Source organism: Cupressus sempervirens, chromosome 9 (genome assembly GCF_028749045.1).
Source record: "Cupressus sempervirens isolate cs-2001-9-10 chromosome 9, ASM2874904v1, whole genome shotgun sequence".
Taxonomy (NCBI): Eukaryota; Viridiplantae; Streptophyta; class Pinopsida; order Cupressales; family Cupressaceae; genus Cupressus; species Cupressus sempervirens.
In genome coordinates, this window is record NC_143126.1 from 607,831,849 (window position 1) to 607,845,356 (window position 13,508).

General features: G+C 36.6%; 1 pseudogene; it reads left to right on the forward strand.

Annotated features, from left to right (window-relative positions):
- Window positions 1-707: 707 nt before the first annotated feature.
- On the forward strand, window positions 708-10,729 carry LOC149540150 (salicylic acid-binding protein 2-like; annotated as a pseudogene).
- Window positions 10,730-13,508: the final 2,779 nt, after the last annotated feature.

Sequence of the window (13,508 nt, forward strand, 5' to 3'; positions counted from 1 at the left end):
ACTCAACCCTAAGTACATTTGTTCTTAGTTTGTTTAAAATTTTGGAACCAAATTGTAACACTAGTAATCTTTGACTTGTTTTATTCACATGATCATGTCATATAGATATGTTTCATCATTCACCATTTTTTCCTTTAATTCATGTAATATGATATGATATATCTATAATTTGCATTCATCTTTTCTTATAATCAACTATTGATGACACATGTTGGCAGTAGATGGTTATTTCAAACAAAATTGAAGTTGTTAGTCTTGAATGTAATTTTATGTGTTCAATATGACGAAATGTGAGATGATGTGATGTATTCATAATAAGTCATGTTGGCAGTCAATATTTTTAATGCAAATTATCTTTGATTTCTTGATTTACCTGATCATTTGATTTGGATATATCTCACCATTCAAGACTTTTTCTTCAATTCATATGAAATGTTATAATATATCCATTGTATTTGTTCCCTTTTCCCTAATGGTTTCTCTTTTAAAAAATGATGACACATGTTAGAGGTCAATATTTTCAAATAAGTTGTGATGCTAATAAGCTTTACTTTCTACTTTCTTTCACTTACCTGTGAAATGGATGTGTTTTATCTTTTTCTTCTATTGACATGACATGGAATGATGTCATATATATATTGTATTTGTTCTCCCTTTGTTTATAATCAGGTCTTGTGAAAGAGTAAATTCATTAAATAAAATTAGTGATGGAGGCAAAGGAAATGGTAGGGGTAAGCACACACTTTGTGTTGGTTCATGGAGGATGTCATGGAGCTTGGTGTTGGTACAAACTTTTCCCTCCCCTAAGAAAGGCATTCCATGATGCCACTACAATAGATCTTGCCTCCTATGGAATTCACCCAATGGATGCCCATCAAATTTAGACATGGTTTGACATAATTCAGCCACTTATTGATTTTCTCAACTCTCTTCCTCCCCACCAAAAAGTATGATATCTACACCACTTCTTATTTTTTCCTCTAAATAATGATCTATTTTACTTCCATCTAGTTTTAATTTTTTGGGTCTAGGTAATATTGGTGGGTCACAATGTTGGAGGCATGAATTTGAGCTCAATAATGGAGAAATTCCCAAAGAAGATTAGAGTCACTATATTTGTGACAACATTTATGCTTCTTAGTAAATTGTTGAACAAAATTAATATTTTACAAGAAAATGCACCTCAAGAACTATTAGCTCATAAGCAAGAACATGGTGTTGAAATAATATGAGGTCTATAAGTGAGGGTGTTCAATCTTGGAAACTTGAATGCTAAAATGAAAGCTATCGATGATTATTTTTCTTGGTTTGCATTATTTTTGTGCAAGATCTTGAGTTAAGTCAATAAGCATGGGTTGAGTGACTTTTATTATTTTATTATTTAGATTCTGGAATATGTATGTAGCTATATCAATTTTTCTATTATGCTAAGATGTAATAAGAACCTTAAAAAAGATCTATCTATTTATTATATTTAATTAAATTATGTTTTAAATCATATTTCTGAAATCCCCTAACATTAATTAAAAATATAAAAGAAAAATGATATTCTACTTTCCTTCTAAAATTCAAACTTTATATGCATTTGTTAAAAAATCAATCTAACTTCAATTTACATAACCTTATCATTCCATTTTCTCGATAACTTAAGCAGAAAGAAGGGAAATGATGGAGTTGTACCATTGATATGCTAAATGAGCTACAAGCAAGAATTGAATCATGGGGAGACATAAAATTTATAATGGGAGAGAGTGGTCTCCCAATATCATTGAAGATTGGCCCTACTTTCTCAAGGAAAATGTTGTACCTAAATAGCCAAACTCGGGTAATTAAAGAAGAATGTAATGTTCAAAGAAAAGTTAGAGAGTTACAATATTCACTCATTCCTTGGTTTACACTTGCAGTCATTGACATTTTTTTATTATGTTGATTACATCAATGATACAACACAAAGTAGTTTAAAACATTATCATTTTCTAATTTTGGTCCTACTTGATAAAGAGGACAATCACAAGCCTTCAAAAGTTGAAAACAAAACTCACAATTCACAATATACTATATAGATGTTTGCTAAAACCTTGTATTATATTTTGAGTGCAATTAACCTACTCAAGTAATTTGCAGACATTAATAGAATGTCCTTTAATTATCCTTCCTTATCAAAATGTCAATATAAAGTACAAAACATGGGTAGAGCATTACCAAAATCAATACAAATGCACATACAATCAAGCATCGACAATGTGCATTAAGTAAAACAAGAACTTAGTAGAAGAATAGAATAAAGTGAAAGTTAAAATCTGCATAAAGAGATCATAGTCCTCAAGGATTTGGGTACTGTCTAATTCATTTGCATTCCTTCCCCCTATCTATATTACTATTGCCACATGTAAATGTTTAAAAGTGACATACAATATCTAGTCTATATTTTCTACTTATGTTTTTATTTTAAATCTATATTATAGTTCTTGCATATGTTTTACTATGAAATTTCAAGGATATTTATTCCTTCTTATAAACATTAACAAGATTGCTATGAACATTGATATACATTTTTTTCCCATAGTCCTCCACTATAGTAATTGTGACACACTTGTGAAATTCTACTGTGTTTGTGCATGAACAGACTTACTATAGCTCATGATAGAGACATTGTAATGCTAAGTATGGAGTTTGGCATTTTATTAGCTCAATATAAGTAAATTGATGATGTTGGGGTTTTGATGCTCAACTAAGACCATGGGTGAAGTTGTTCCTATAAAGTAAAAAATAGGGGTAGAACATTACCAGAATTAATACAAAGGCATGTAAAGGCTCAAGCATCGACAATATGCATTAAGGAAAACCCCATGATGTTTAGCGATTAAGACTCCAAGGACATGACTATCACAATCATGCATTAAAATAAGAAAGAAAAATATTTGAAGTGTTGATGAGAGGATCTAGAAATAAAACCTAAATAAAAAAAAATCAATGCAAAATGCTCTTACCTCAAATGACTCTCATACATGCAAACCACATCCAACCTCCTCTGGCCAAATAAGAAAGTGATGGAACTTTTTTCTTTCTTCTTTATTATGAACCCAATTTGGTCAAAATTTTGACCAACTCAAGCATTATTTATATATATATATATATATATATATATATATATATATATATATATATAAGGGCTTGGTCAAAATAAAAGGTCAAAAATTGACCTATAATGTATTAGTGATATAAAATGGAAAATTATACTAGCAACAAGGAGACATATTGCTGCTATTAGTCTAGTTCTTGATCATTTTCATAAAAATGCCTCATAGGGCACCAAGTTCTAGAAAGAAAACCTAAATAAAAATAGATCAATGCAAAATTCTCTTACCTCAAATGACTTTTGCGTACGCAGACCACATCCAACATCCTCTAGCCAAATAAGAAAGTGATCGCACTTTTTTTCTTTCTTTTTTAATTATGAACTCAATTTGGTCAAAATTTTGACCAAATTGGGAAAGCCAAATTTGGTCAAAATTTTGAACAACTTGGGCATAAAATAAAAATAAAAATTATTCAACAAGCCAATTAAGGGCTTGCTCAAAATAAAAATGTCAAAAATTGACCTATAATGTATTAGTGATATAAAATAGAAAATTATACTAGCAAAAAGGAGACATATTACGGCTATTAGTCAAGTTCCTAATCATATTCATAAAAAAGCCTCATAGGGCAACAAGTTTAGTGGGTTCCAAAACATAAAAAACCAAAAAAAATAGAACTAGGGCTAGTTTCTATATTTTTCTCCTCATTGCTCATTCTTCTTTTCCTCAAGCTCCTCCCTATTTAATTCCACCACCTCATCTTTAATGGGTTTATCAAGGAGTGTCTTTAGTCGATCCTTCGCTAGGAAACCATAAATGGAGTAGGTAGTTTCACTCTCATTGCCCATATCCTTCTTGTCATTTTTAACCTACGAGAAATAGAGAGTGATGGAAAAATAATGCATTACCTTCATTGTGAATTATGCCAAGGTGTCAATTTTTTGGCAAATTCCAATTTGGTTATCCACCAGCTCCTTCATCAAGTTCTCTAGCCTTTCTAGCTGAGCCTTGCTTTGGCTCTGACCATGACTATATTTCCCTTTCTTCCCCCCACCTTTGGGAGTGCCTCTAATGGGGGAGGTGATGCCCTCCCCCCTACTTTTATTCAAGGATGGGATGACTTCCAAGGTGTTTGAGATATGTGAGGGGCTAGGCAGGCTAGAAGCTACCTTCTTTCTAGTATCCTGGTGTGGCCTCTTCCTTTTGGTCATATTTTTCTCACTCTTACTAGATTCATAACTAAATTCTTCTTTAGGGGGGTCTTGAATTTCTCCATTTGGATTTGTTTACTATATCTCCTAGTAGTTTTCTTACTCCTCCTCATGTCTGTATTAGAATATATTAGACTTATTTTCACTTCATAACTAGGGGTTTTTTGGATTTTTATGGCTTGAGCTAGGGCTAGGATGCATTGAGACTTGCAGAGTAATAGTAGCTAGTGGGTTGACCAAAAGCGATGGGTTTAAGGCAAGGTGATGTTTGTAAAGATTTTGCATGAAATGCTAATGGATAATATAAAAGGGTTTGTTGTCCTCCTTTTTCCTACCCTTAAACACATAGTCTTCCATGGAATACATAATAAGGTATGGAAAAGAAATTAAATCATGGTTTCTAAAATTGTTGAGAATGGGGAAATGGTAGTAATACAATACCTAGAATCGATCTTCAAGGGTAATATACCTCATAATGGCATATAAAATCACATCCCAAGGCTTCGAAAGATCCTCAAAGGAAATCCTACCATGCATGCAAACTGACTCCTCATTAGGTCTAAAGAACTACCTCAGACTAGTTTCATGAGATACTTTTACCTACTTGCACCATTTATTTCCCTCAAGGGACAACTCTCCAACCCTAGCAACAAGCTCTACCATGATTTCAAATGCCATCCCATTGATGTTTACCTTCTTGTCAGTCCAAGAGTTGATGAATTGCATCAAGATGTGCTCATCATGCTATTCCATTCCTTCCATGAACAACATTAATCCTCCTTCCTATAGATAAACCTAAGTAGCGTCACTTTTTCAAATGTAATCCTCAACCTTCACTAGTTCAATGCAGTCACTAGCACCCATTTCTTCACCAAGCTCAACCACTAACTTCTTAGATTTTACCAAGATCTCCTTATTCCAAATCAAATTATGGAAGCCATGGAAAATTAAGGAAATCACACTTAAGATGAAAATTTTAAGGCAACCAAAACTCATCATGAGTTTGCAAGATTTCCCATTTTTTGAAATCCCTCTATTATTGGTATGTGTGATTAGTAACTTGCCTTCTAAAATCAACCATTGCTAGCTATAGTTGGAGTGACATTTAGTGAAATTGTCCTTGTCATCCAACCTTGTCAATTTTTTTCATTTGAATAGATTTGCGCCACTCTTCCTTTTCCTAAAGTAATTAATGTTGGTGGCGAGAGGATTACAAAATAAAATCCTCATGTAATCTTGCCAATATTTAACTTTATGAAAAAAAGTTTGATGGCCTTCCTACCCACATGAATTCATAAAGATGTACCATGTTTTGTAATGATTCATATAAAATTGTGAGAAGTATGCTCACATTTCATCATCACTTGAGTTGATGATGGAGTTTGGCTAACATCCTCCCATTTTATTATTCACACAACGTTATGGCCAAAATTCTCCAACTCATCCACCGCTCTATTTCCTTCATGGTAAATGTGGTCCATGTGGATCTCTTCACACCCCTCCATAAACTTGAGAATTTCTTCTATTATCATTTTGATCTTCCACCTACACCAACCCTCTCTTTTCACTACTTTAATAATCAACATTGAATCCCCCTCGATTACCAATCTGTTAATTCCTCTAGATATCACAATTATCATACCCCATAGAAGAGACACAGATTCCTATTTATTTTTCAATTCCTCTCTATAGTTCCTAGTTTATGATACCACCAACTCCCCCCATACTATTCCATAAGACACCCCTAACTATTGTCCTTCCAGCCACTATCGATCCATCAAAATTATGTTATATCCATGGCTCAAGAGAGGGGTGCCATGACATTCTACACTAGGCCATAGCTTTGGAGTTATCAAATAGTGCCACCATTGGGCCTAAGTCCCAAGAGGACACCCACTTCATATCTAGTCTTCCTAGGGGGTTGAGGGGGTCATTCATTGCCACATCCCACTACAATATTTTAAGAGTCTTGTAACCTACTACACCACTACTAAACTAGGAGTGGCTTTTTCCTTGAAGATTCTATTATTTCATTCCTTCCATATTTTCCATGAGACATATTGGGGAATTATTCTCCATAAGTTTCTTAGATATGGGTGATTAGATGCTCCATGAACAAATTGATATAATTTCTCATTAACACACCATTGGACCTCATATAACACAAGGACCACCTTCTAAACATCCAATGTAAAAGGGCAGTGGATGAGAAGGTGTGGGATGGATACAACTTCTTTGTAACATAACACACAATAGTTAGCTAATTGACAACCTCTCCTTTGAAGATTATCAATGGTGAGAATTTTCCAATGTAAGGCCATCCTCCAAACGAAATTTATCTTTGGCAATATGTATGGGTTCTAGACCTTCCTCCAATCCCCCTGAACCATATCCCCCCAAGGAAACAAAGATAAGTAGATTTCAAAATGAAGTGTCTAGAGGGGGTTAAGTATCCAAACCAAAGAGTCACCAACCAAGGTGGAAGGGATTCGATAACTCTAGAGAAGGTTTTGGAGTTACAGAGTAAGCCATGTCCCAGTATTCTCCTAATTATGAATTATTTTCCCTTATCTTTTGGGGTTGATATAGCTTCGAATCAGACTACCATTATGTCTAGTACAAGCATATCTCAAGGGTTGGAACCTAGTGTGCATGAGGGGTTCATCTTGTAGCCATTGGTCTTCCTAGAAGTCAATTTTGTTTCCATGCCCCACAACTGAGTGAGTACCCATCTTTTGAATTTTTTGGGTGTGCACCACATCGTTCCAAATTTTAGAACCCTGGGGAAGAGCATAGGTCTAGAGGAAGGGTTGGAATGAGTGACCTCCAAGATAGTTGGAATTCACAATATTGTAGCATTTACCCAAGGAGTTCATCAATATCCAGTTAACCTTAGTCTAGAGAGCCTTATTCATATGCCCTATCCTCATGATATTCAATCCCTCAAGGGCCTTAGATTGACATACTTTTTCCCTCCACACCAACCTTATTCTAGATTTCTCTTCAAAACTTGACCATAAGAAATTTATTTGGATTTTTTTAAGAATGTCCCTATACCTTCCAAGAAGTTTCAAAATAGAGAGGAAATATGCTAGAATGCCCTACAAAGTGACAAAAAGAAGTTGGAATTTCCCTGTGCTACTCAAGATCTTTCCTTTCTAGCCTGTAAGTTTTTCTTGGAAGTTTTCAATTAGGCCATTCCATTACTATTTGGAAACTTCTCTAATTATGAATGGGAGGCCAAGATAGGTATCTAGAAGACTTACCTCCTTACATTCCAATATTATAGTCACCTTTTCTCTCAAGCTAGTGTCCATATTAAAAAATACACTTTCCTTTTTTGATAGTTTATAAATTATCCTGAAACCTACTCATACTGATTCAGAATATTTTTCACTCCTTGTCTTCATGGACTAAAAAGATGCCCAATAAGAAGGTGCCATCAACATATTGCTGGATAGTTTGTAGGGGGAACAAGGACATAGGTTTGAAATCTTTTATTCTGCCAGATAAAAATATCAAAAGATATAAATATAAGAATAATATTTATGGTAACCCATTTAGACTATTGTTTGAATATTCTATTCATGAAGCTAACATCAAGCTTCAAATTTTATTGGGTCATTATGCTTATACACTTTGTACTTATGCTAGACTATTAAGCTCGTGGGTTTGAATAAGGGTTTTGTTTACCAAAAAATATATTAATATATAATTTTTCATTCAAAATAGAAAAGAAAAATGAAAATGATAAATGATTATTAAATTACCATACCATATTTTTAATATTAAAAGGTATTCTATGAATTTTGAAGATTTCTATTATTTCCTAATTTACACATCCATGTTTCTAATTCTTTTTTGATGTTAAATATTTCATATGTTCAAGCCCCCTTCAATCCTAGATGACTCAAATTAAATTTTTATGGATCATCACTATTTAATCTAGTTCATGCAAGAGAGGGGGGTGGGAGGCCTCATTAGAGACATTTTAGGAAACATCCTATCATCTTTTAATTTTGAGAATTTCAAAATTCAAACTATGTAGGTGGTGGTAGTATTTGGAACTTTTTGTAAAGTTGAACATGCGATCACACATTTTTTCAAGAAAATAATTATAGAAGCTAACACAAAGAATATAATTATGCTGTTGAAAGGTGTCAGTACCCTAGGATGGGAAGCCAAAGATAGCTGCATTAAAAGTAAATAACTTCTTGACATGGTAGATAAGTTTTAGTGTAACACACCCTTTGAGAAGGTAATATGGCATATGATAGGTTGGCAATAATTGGTCACTTTACCAAAAAAAGTCATCACTTGCATCACAACCTAAGATCTCCCTCATGCAGCTCATGTAGAGATTGTGTATGACATATATAATCTTGGAGACAATGGTTCTTTTCCTTAACTTTTTATGATGATGGGAAAGGATATAATTTTTATATTTTTTATTTATTCTCTCAATTTTCTCTAGGTTTTGTTGTCACTTAGGTTTGCACCCTTGTCCAAGGCCTATGCGCGAGGACGACCTAGTGAAACATGGAAACAACCTCCAAGCTGTGGGACTTGAACTACGAGGTTGAGTCTCTAGAGAAGGTCGACTTCCTCTTACTATTAGGGCACACCTATCTACTTCTTGGTGAGGAAAAGGGAGAAGGAGAGCATGAAAGAAAATCTACCTAGTCTAATCTAAGGAGGTGATGCACCAAAATAGAGTGTTCGGACCAATTCTCTGCCCATACATGTGCTACTGAACTAGAATGAAACTAAGGATATACACATCTAGACTTGCTTTAATCAAATAACCACATACAGATCAGAAAACCAAGATGAATGACAAAAGGAAGAAATTCACTTATATACCATTCACAAGCCAGCAAAGATACAGTCATGCGAATTACAGATTTCCACAAAACAATGGCAAAGGCAAAGGACTCCTAAACTTTAATATCAATGGCTAGAGGAGATAAATAGTGAATCAGATAGTTCAGAGGCACAAGGGAGTTCACACTAGAATTTTAGAGCAAAAGGCATTGGAAGATTAGAGAGAAACGGTCCTCCTTAAAAAAAAAAAAAATTTGCCTTTATAGTGCAGGCATAACTGAGATCTTTTGCTACTGAAGTGACCCTATAGCTACCTGCCATTAAGTCCTAGGGAGAACATTCATGGAAATCTGAGGAAAATTTGATCCTTGTTGCAATAGGTGTCCTGAGAAGACTGAAAACTGCGCCATCGATGTTCTGATTGGGTAGATGGATCGACTAAGATAGTGGAGTGTTCTTCCTTATTCTGCATTCATTACAGGTAGGTTAGGATTGATCATGAAGATTAGATCATGTAACAAAATTGATCACCTTCGTCTTTTAGGTTCATGAATCAGCAGGATCAGCAAGGTCAAATGGTTCCACATGCTGATTGGGGCCACGTGGGCCAATCACATTCCTTCTTTCTATTGTTCTGGACACCCCTTCCACGTTTGACCAACCTTAATATTGACTGGGCGCCATGTCACTATTGAAAAAGTCTTCAAGATTCCTGATAGCACCATAGCACCTAATGGTCTTAACTTAACTGTGCCACCTTTCCACCATCTAGCCGTAGCATCAAAATTAACTGCCATGTTGATTGCATCGATCGTACCGACTACCAGCTGTTAACTATCAACCTTGGTCTATCAGTGAGACACGCATCAACAAGACACTATGTCACTATGGTAAAGGTCACACAACTTCACCATAGTGAGACAATGCCTTCCGTTGATCTGCACTGATCTGACACTCGTGAAGACTTGTCATGTTCTGTGTTTGCTTTACCCTTGGGCCCATCCAATTTGGTTCCACCTCAGTAACTGCATCAAAATTGAATGACACCTGGCATACTTTGGTGAGATCTAGTCCTACTGATCCACATGGTGGATGGGCGTTATGTTTCTATGGTAAAGATTGCAAAACTTCACCATAGAGAGATGGTGCCATCCGTCGATACAATTTAATCTGACGATCGTGAAGACTCATTGTACTTTGCACTTTGCTCCTCTGCCATCAGGACACCTAGCATCACCCCTAAAGTTTATGAGATAACATGGCCCCACCTAACTCGTGTCACTAAAGCACTATGTCACCATGGTAAAGACCTCATAGCTTCACCATAACGAGATGGCACCTATCATCGATCTGAATCGATCTGACAGCGAGCAAGATAGATCATCCTCCTTAGTGCATCAATAAATAGGAACTGGCCACATACCAAATGTCTGACAGATCCTTGCTGACAATTGAGACTCACTGAACACATGGCAAAAGGGTGCTATGTCACCGTCATACTCTTCGTGCAACCTCAGAAGGCGAGATAGCACTAAACATAGATCTGACCTTGATCCTACGGCCATGAAGACTTTCCCTGATCCTACTAATCACATTAGAACCCTGGCCCCATAATACACATGGTGTCCCCACATTGGTCTATGTAGCATCATCCTGGCGATTTGTACTACCTTGGCTCATTGAGTAGCTCTTCCTTGTAGATGTGGCATGTCCTGATTTGCTAGCGTGGATCAAGGACCCTTCCAACTGGGTGAAATGGGAACCAAACTCGCCTGCCTGAAGCTCCTGCCATTGATCTTTTCGTTGCCGTGAACCTTGTCATCGACATTGGGACTCATCGTAGAAACAACGTCCGACCAGCCGAATGCTATGTCTCTATCGAAAAACTCATGAGTTTTCTGATGGTGACATGGCGCCCTACCGCCCTTTTGAATTTTTTAGCCCACCAAACTAACCGTTCACCGTAGAACCTTTTCCATCGGGCACTATGTCACCAATGAAATCTCCCGAGCGATTCTTCATAGCACGATGGCACCCATCGTAGATCAGTCTCAAACTGATATGCATTTTCCCACTCATCCAAGAGGAAATCAAGAATCTCTGCTATGGGAGTGGTAGGCTCATTTACTATGTCATTTTCATCCATCTCTAGAATAGGGAAATTCATGTTGATGGGATTGGGGTTGTAAGATTCAGTGTGATGAAGGGCTTGAGGTTTTACTCTAATTGAGGCATTGGCTCCATATCTAGTCCTAAATGACATATATGACCAATCAGCAAATATGAATCCACCAATTTGGGTAGTGAAGTCTCTTGACAGACAAATAGCAAAGTATGGCTTGACCTCAGCAACGGATATATCTTGAATCACAGTGCAACCAGGGCATGCATGTAAGGCCATCTCCACATTCCTAAGGATACCCACAGTTTCGACAATACTACCATCTAATTTTAACACATCCCTAACAATGGGCTCATATTTCATTCCTAAAGCATCAGCAACACACCTAGGCATTACTGAGCTACTAGCCCCTGAATCTATCATGCAATTATGGACTACTTGCCCCCTATAATCAGAGAAACATAGAATGGAGGAGGTCTAACCTTTTTATTTTTCTCCACATACCCTATTGGTTGTACTAGACTTGTGGCACTTTCCATGATAGATGGTTGATCCTTGGGTTCAATCTTCTCCAATTCTTGCTGCAACATCCTCTTCTGCATTGGTATGGTAGCAACAACATCCCACATAGAAATATTCACATTTGTCTTCTTCATTTTCTCTACTACACTCAATGGTGCATTAGGGACTTTGGTAGAAACTTTGGGAGTTGCACTTATAAGAGGTTGAGACTGGGCAACATAAGGATCACCTGCATCTTTCTTCCTAGAATCTTGCCCTTGCTGCTGCAAAGTACTTGCTTTTTCATTTGCTACTCGTGTATGAGGTGTAGTACTTGAAGTTGAGGTCTTCTTAGGAGAAGGAGGGGTAGCATGTTCCATAGCTCTCTTCTTGCTTCTTGTGTTATGAGCTACAAAATCCTGGTTTACATTGCAATGCTTCTCAATCTGATAATTCATGAAAGAGAAATCATCACGTCCTTGAATATATGAGGCCTCCTTGGGATGATCCTCCTTGTATGATTGTTTTGCTGCAGGTTCTTGGTCAGTCAGGGCCAACTAAGATTCTACCTTCTGGCACATGCAATAGGTATAAGAATAGTTGCAGGAAGGACAGAAATCTTGATCTTGGGCCAAGTTATTTTGAGGGACTATAGCTCTATTCTGATTTGGGCTTGAAGCAGAAGCATGACTATTTTTCCTACCCTAATCAAAAGAGTTATTCCACTGATTAGGAGACCTACCACCATTTGGAGCTTGATATTACAATTGGAGAGGCTTGCCACCTTGAGCTTCCTGCTTTTCTAAGGCCACCGCCTTGTTACTCATTTTTTGTATCATAGAAAAACTATCCTTCAATCTCTTCCCTTGGTCCTTCAACTCGTTCCCCTGCTCTTGCAATTTTTTATCCAAGGTCTTCTCTGTTTTATCTGTATTCTGCACTAGACCTTGGAGCATCTCTTTGAGTTCATCTATCCCATTTGAGGATGTGGAAGCTTGGGGAACTGGAGTAAGGGCTTGTGATGCAGAAGTTGTAGGAATAGGGGCCATTTTTGGTTGGTGGTTGGGAACATCAGGAAAGAAAGGCATAGGGGGCCTTGGAACCAATTTTCCTCCTTCTATCAAGATGTTCTTAGCTTTTATGGCTATCTCATAAGCATTAGGCAAGGTATCTCCTCCCATAGTTTGGATTGTAGTGGCAATATCACTGTTAAAAGCTCTAAGGTAATGCAAGAAGGCATTACCAGAGGTAGGTTTCACTGTAGTAGGTATTCTATCCCATGTCTTTTGAAATCTATAGTTAAAATCAGTCATACATTCACGGGGGCCTCTTTTTATAGTAGTCAACTGCTCTAAAAGTGACAGATAGTCACTTTTGTCCTCAAAATGTTTGCATAATCCTGCTCCTAGTCCATCCCAATTAGTTATAGAACCATGAGCTAAACCTCTATACCATTGTAATGCTTTTCCTTTTAAAGATGAGGCTAGAAGTCTGACAGCAACATCATCCTCTATAATACCATGAATACTACAGACATTGGCTACTTCTTGGATATGCTCTAAAGGGGAGATGGAAGTTTCACCAGTAAAATTAGGTATACTTTTTAGTGCAGATACTGGTATATTAGGTCTTTGGGCTAACAATAGAGGACTCCCACCATTAAAGGTAGCAAAAGCATGAACTCTTGGCTGTGCCATGTAAACAAGTGTTCTATTGATGAGTGTTGATGGCAATCTAGGCTGAGTTCGAACAATAGGAGGAGTAGAGACA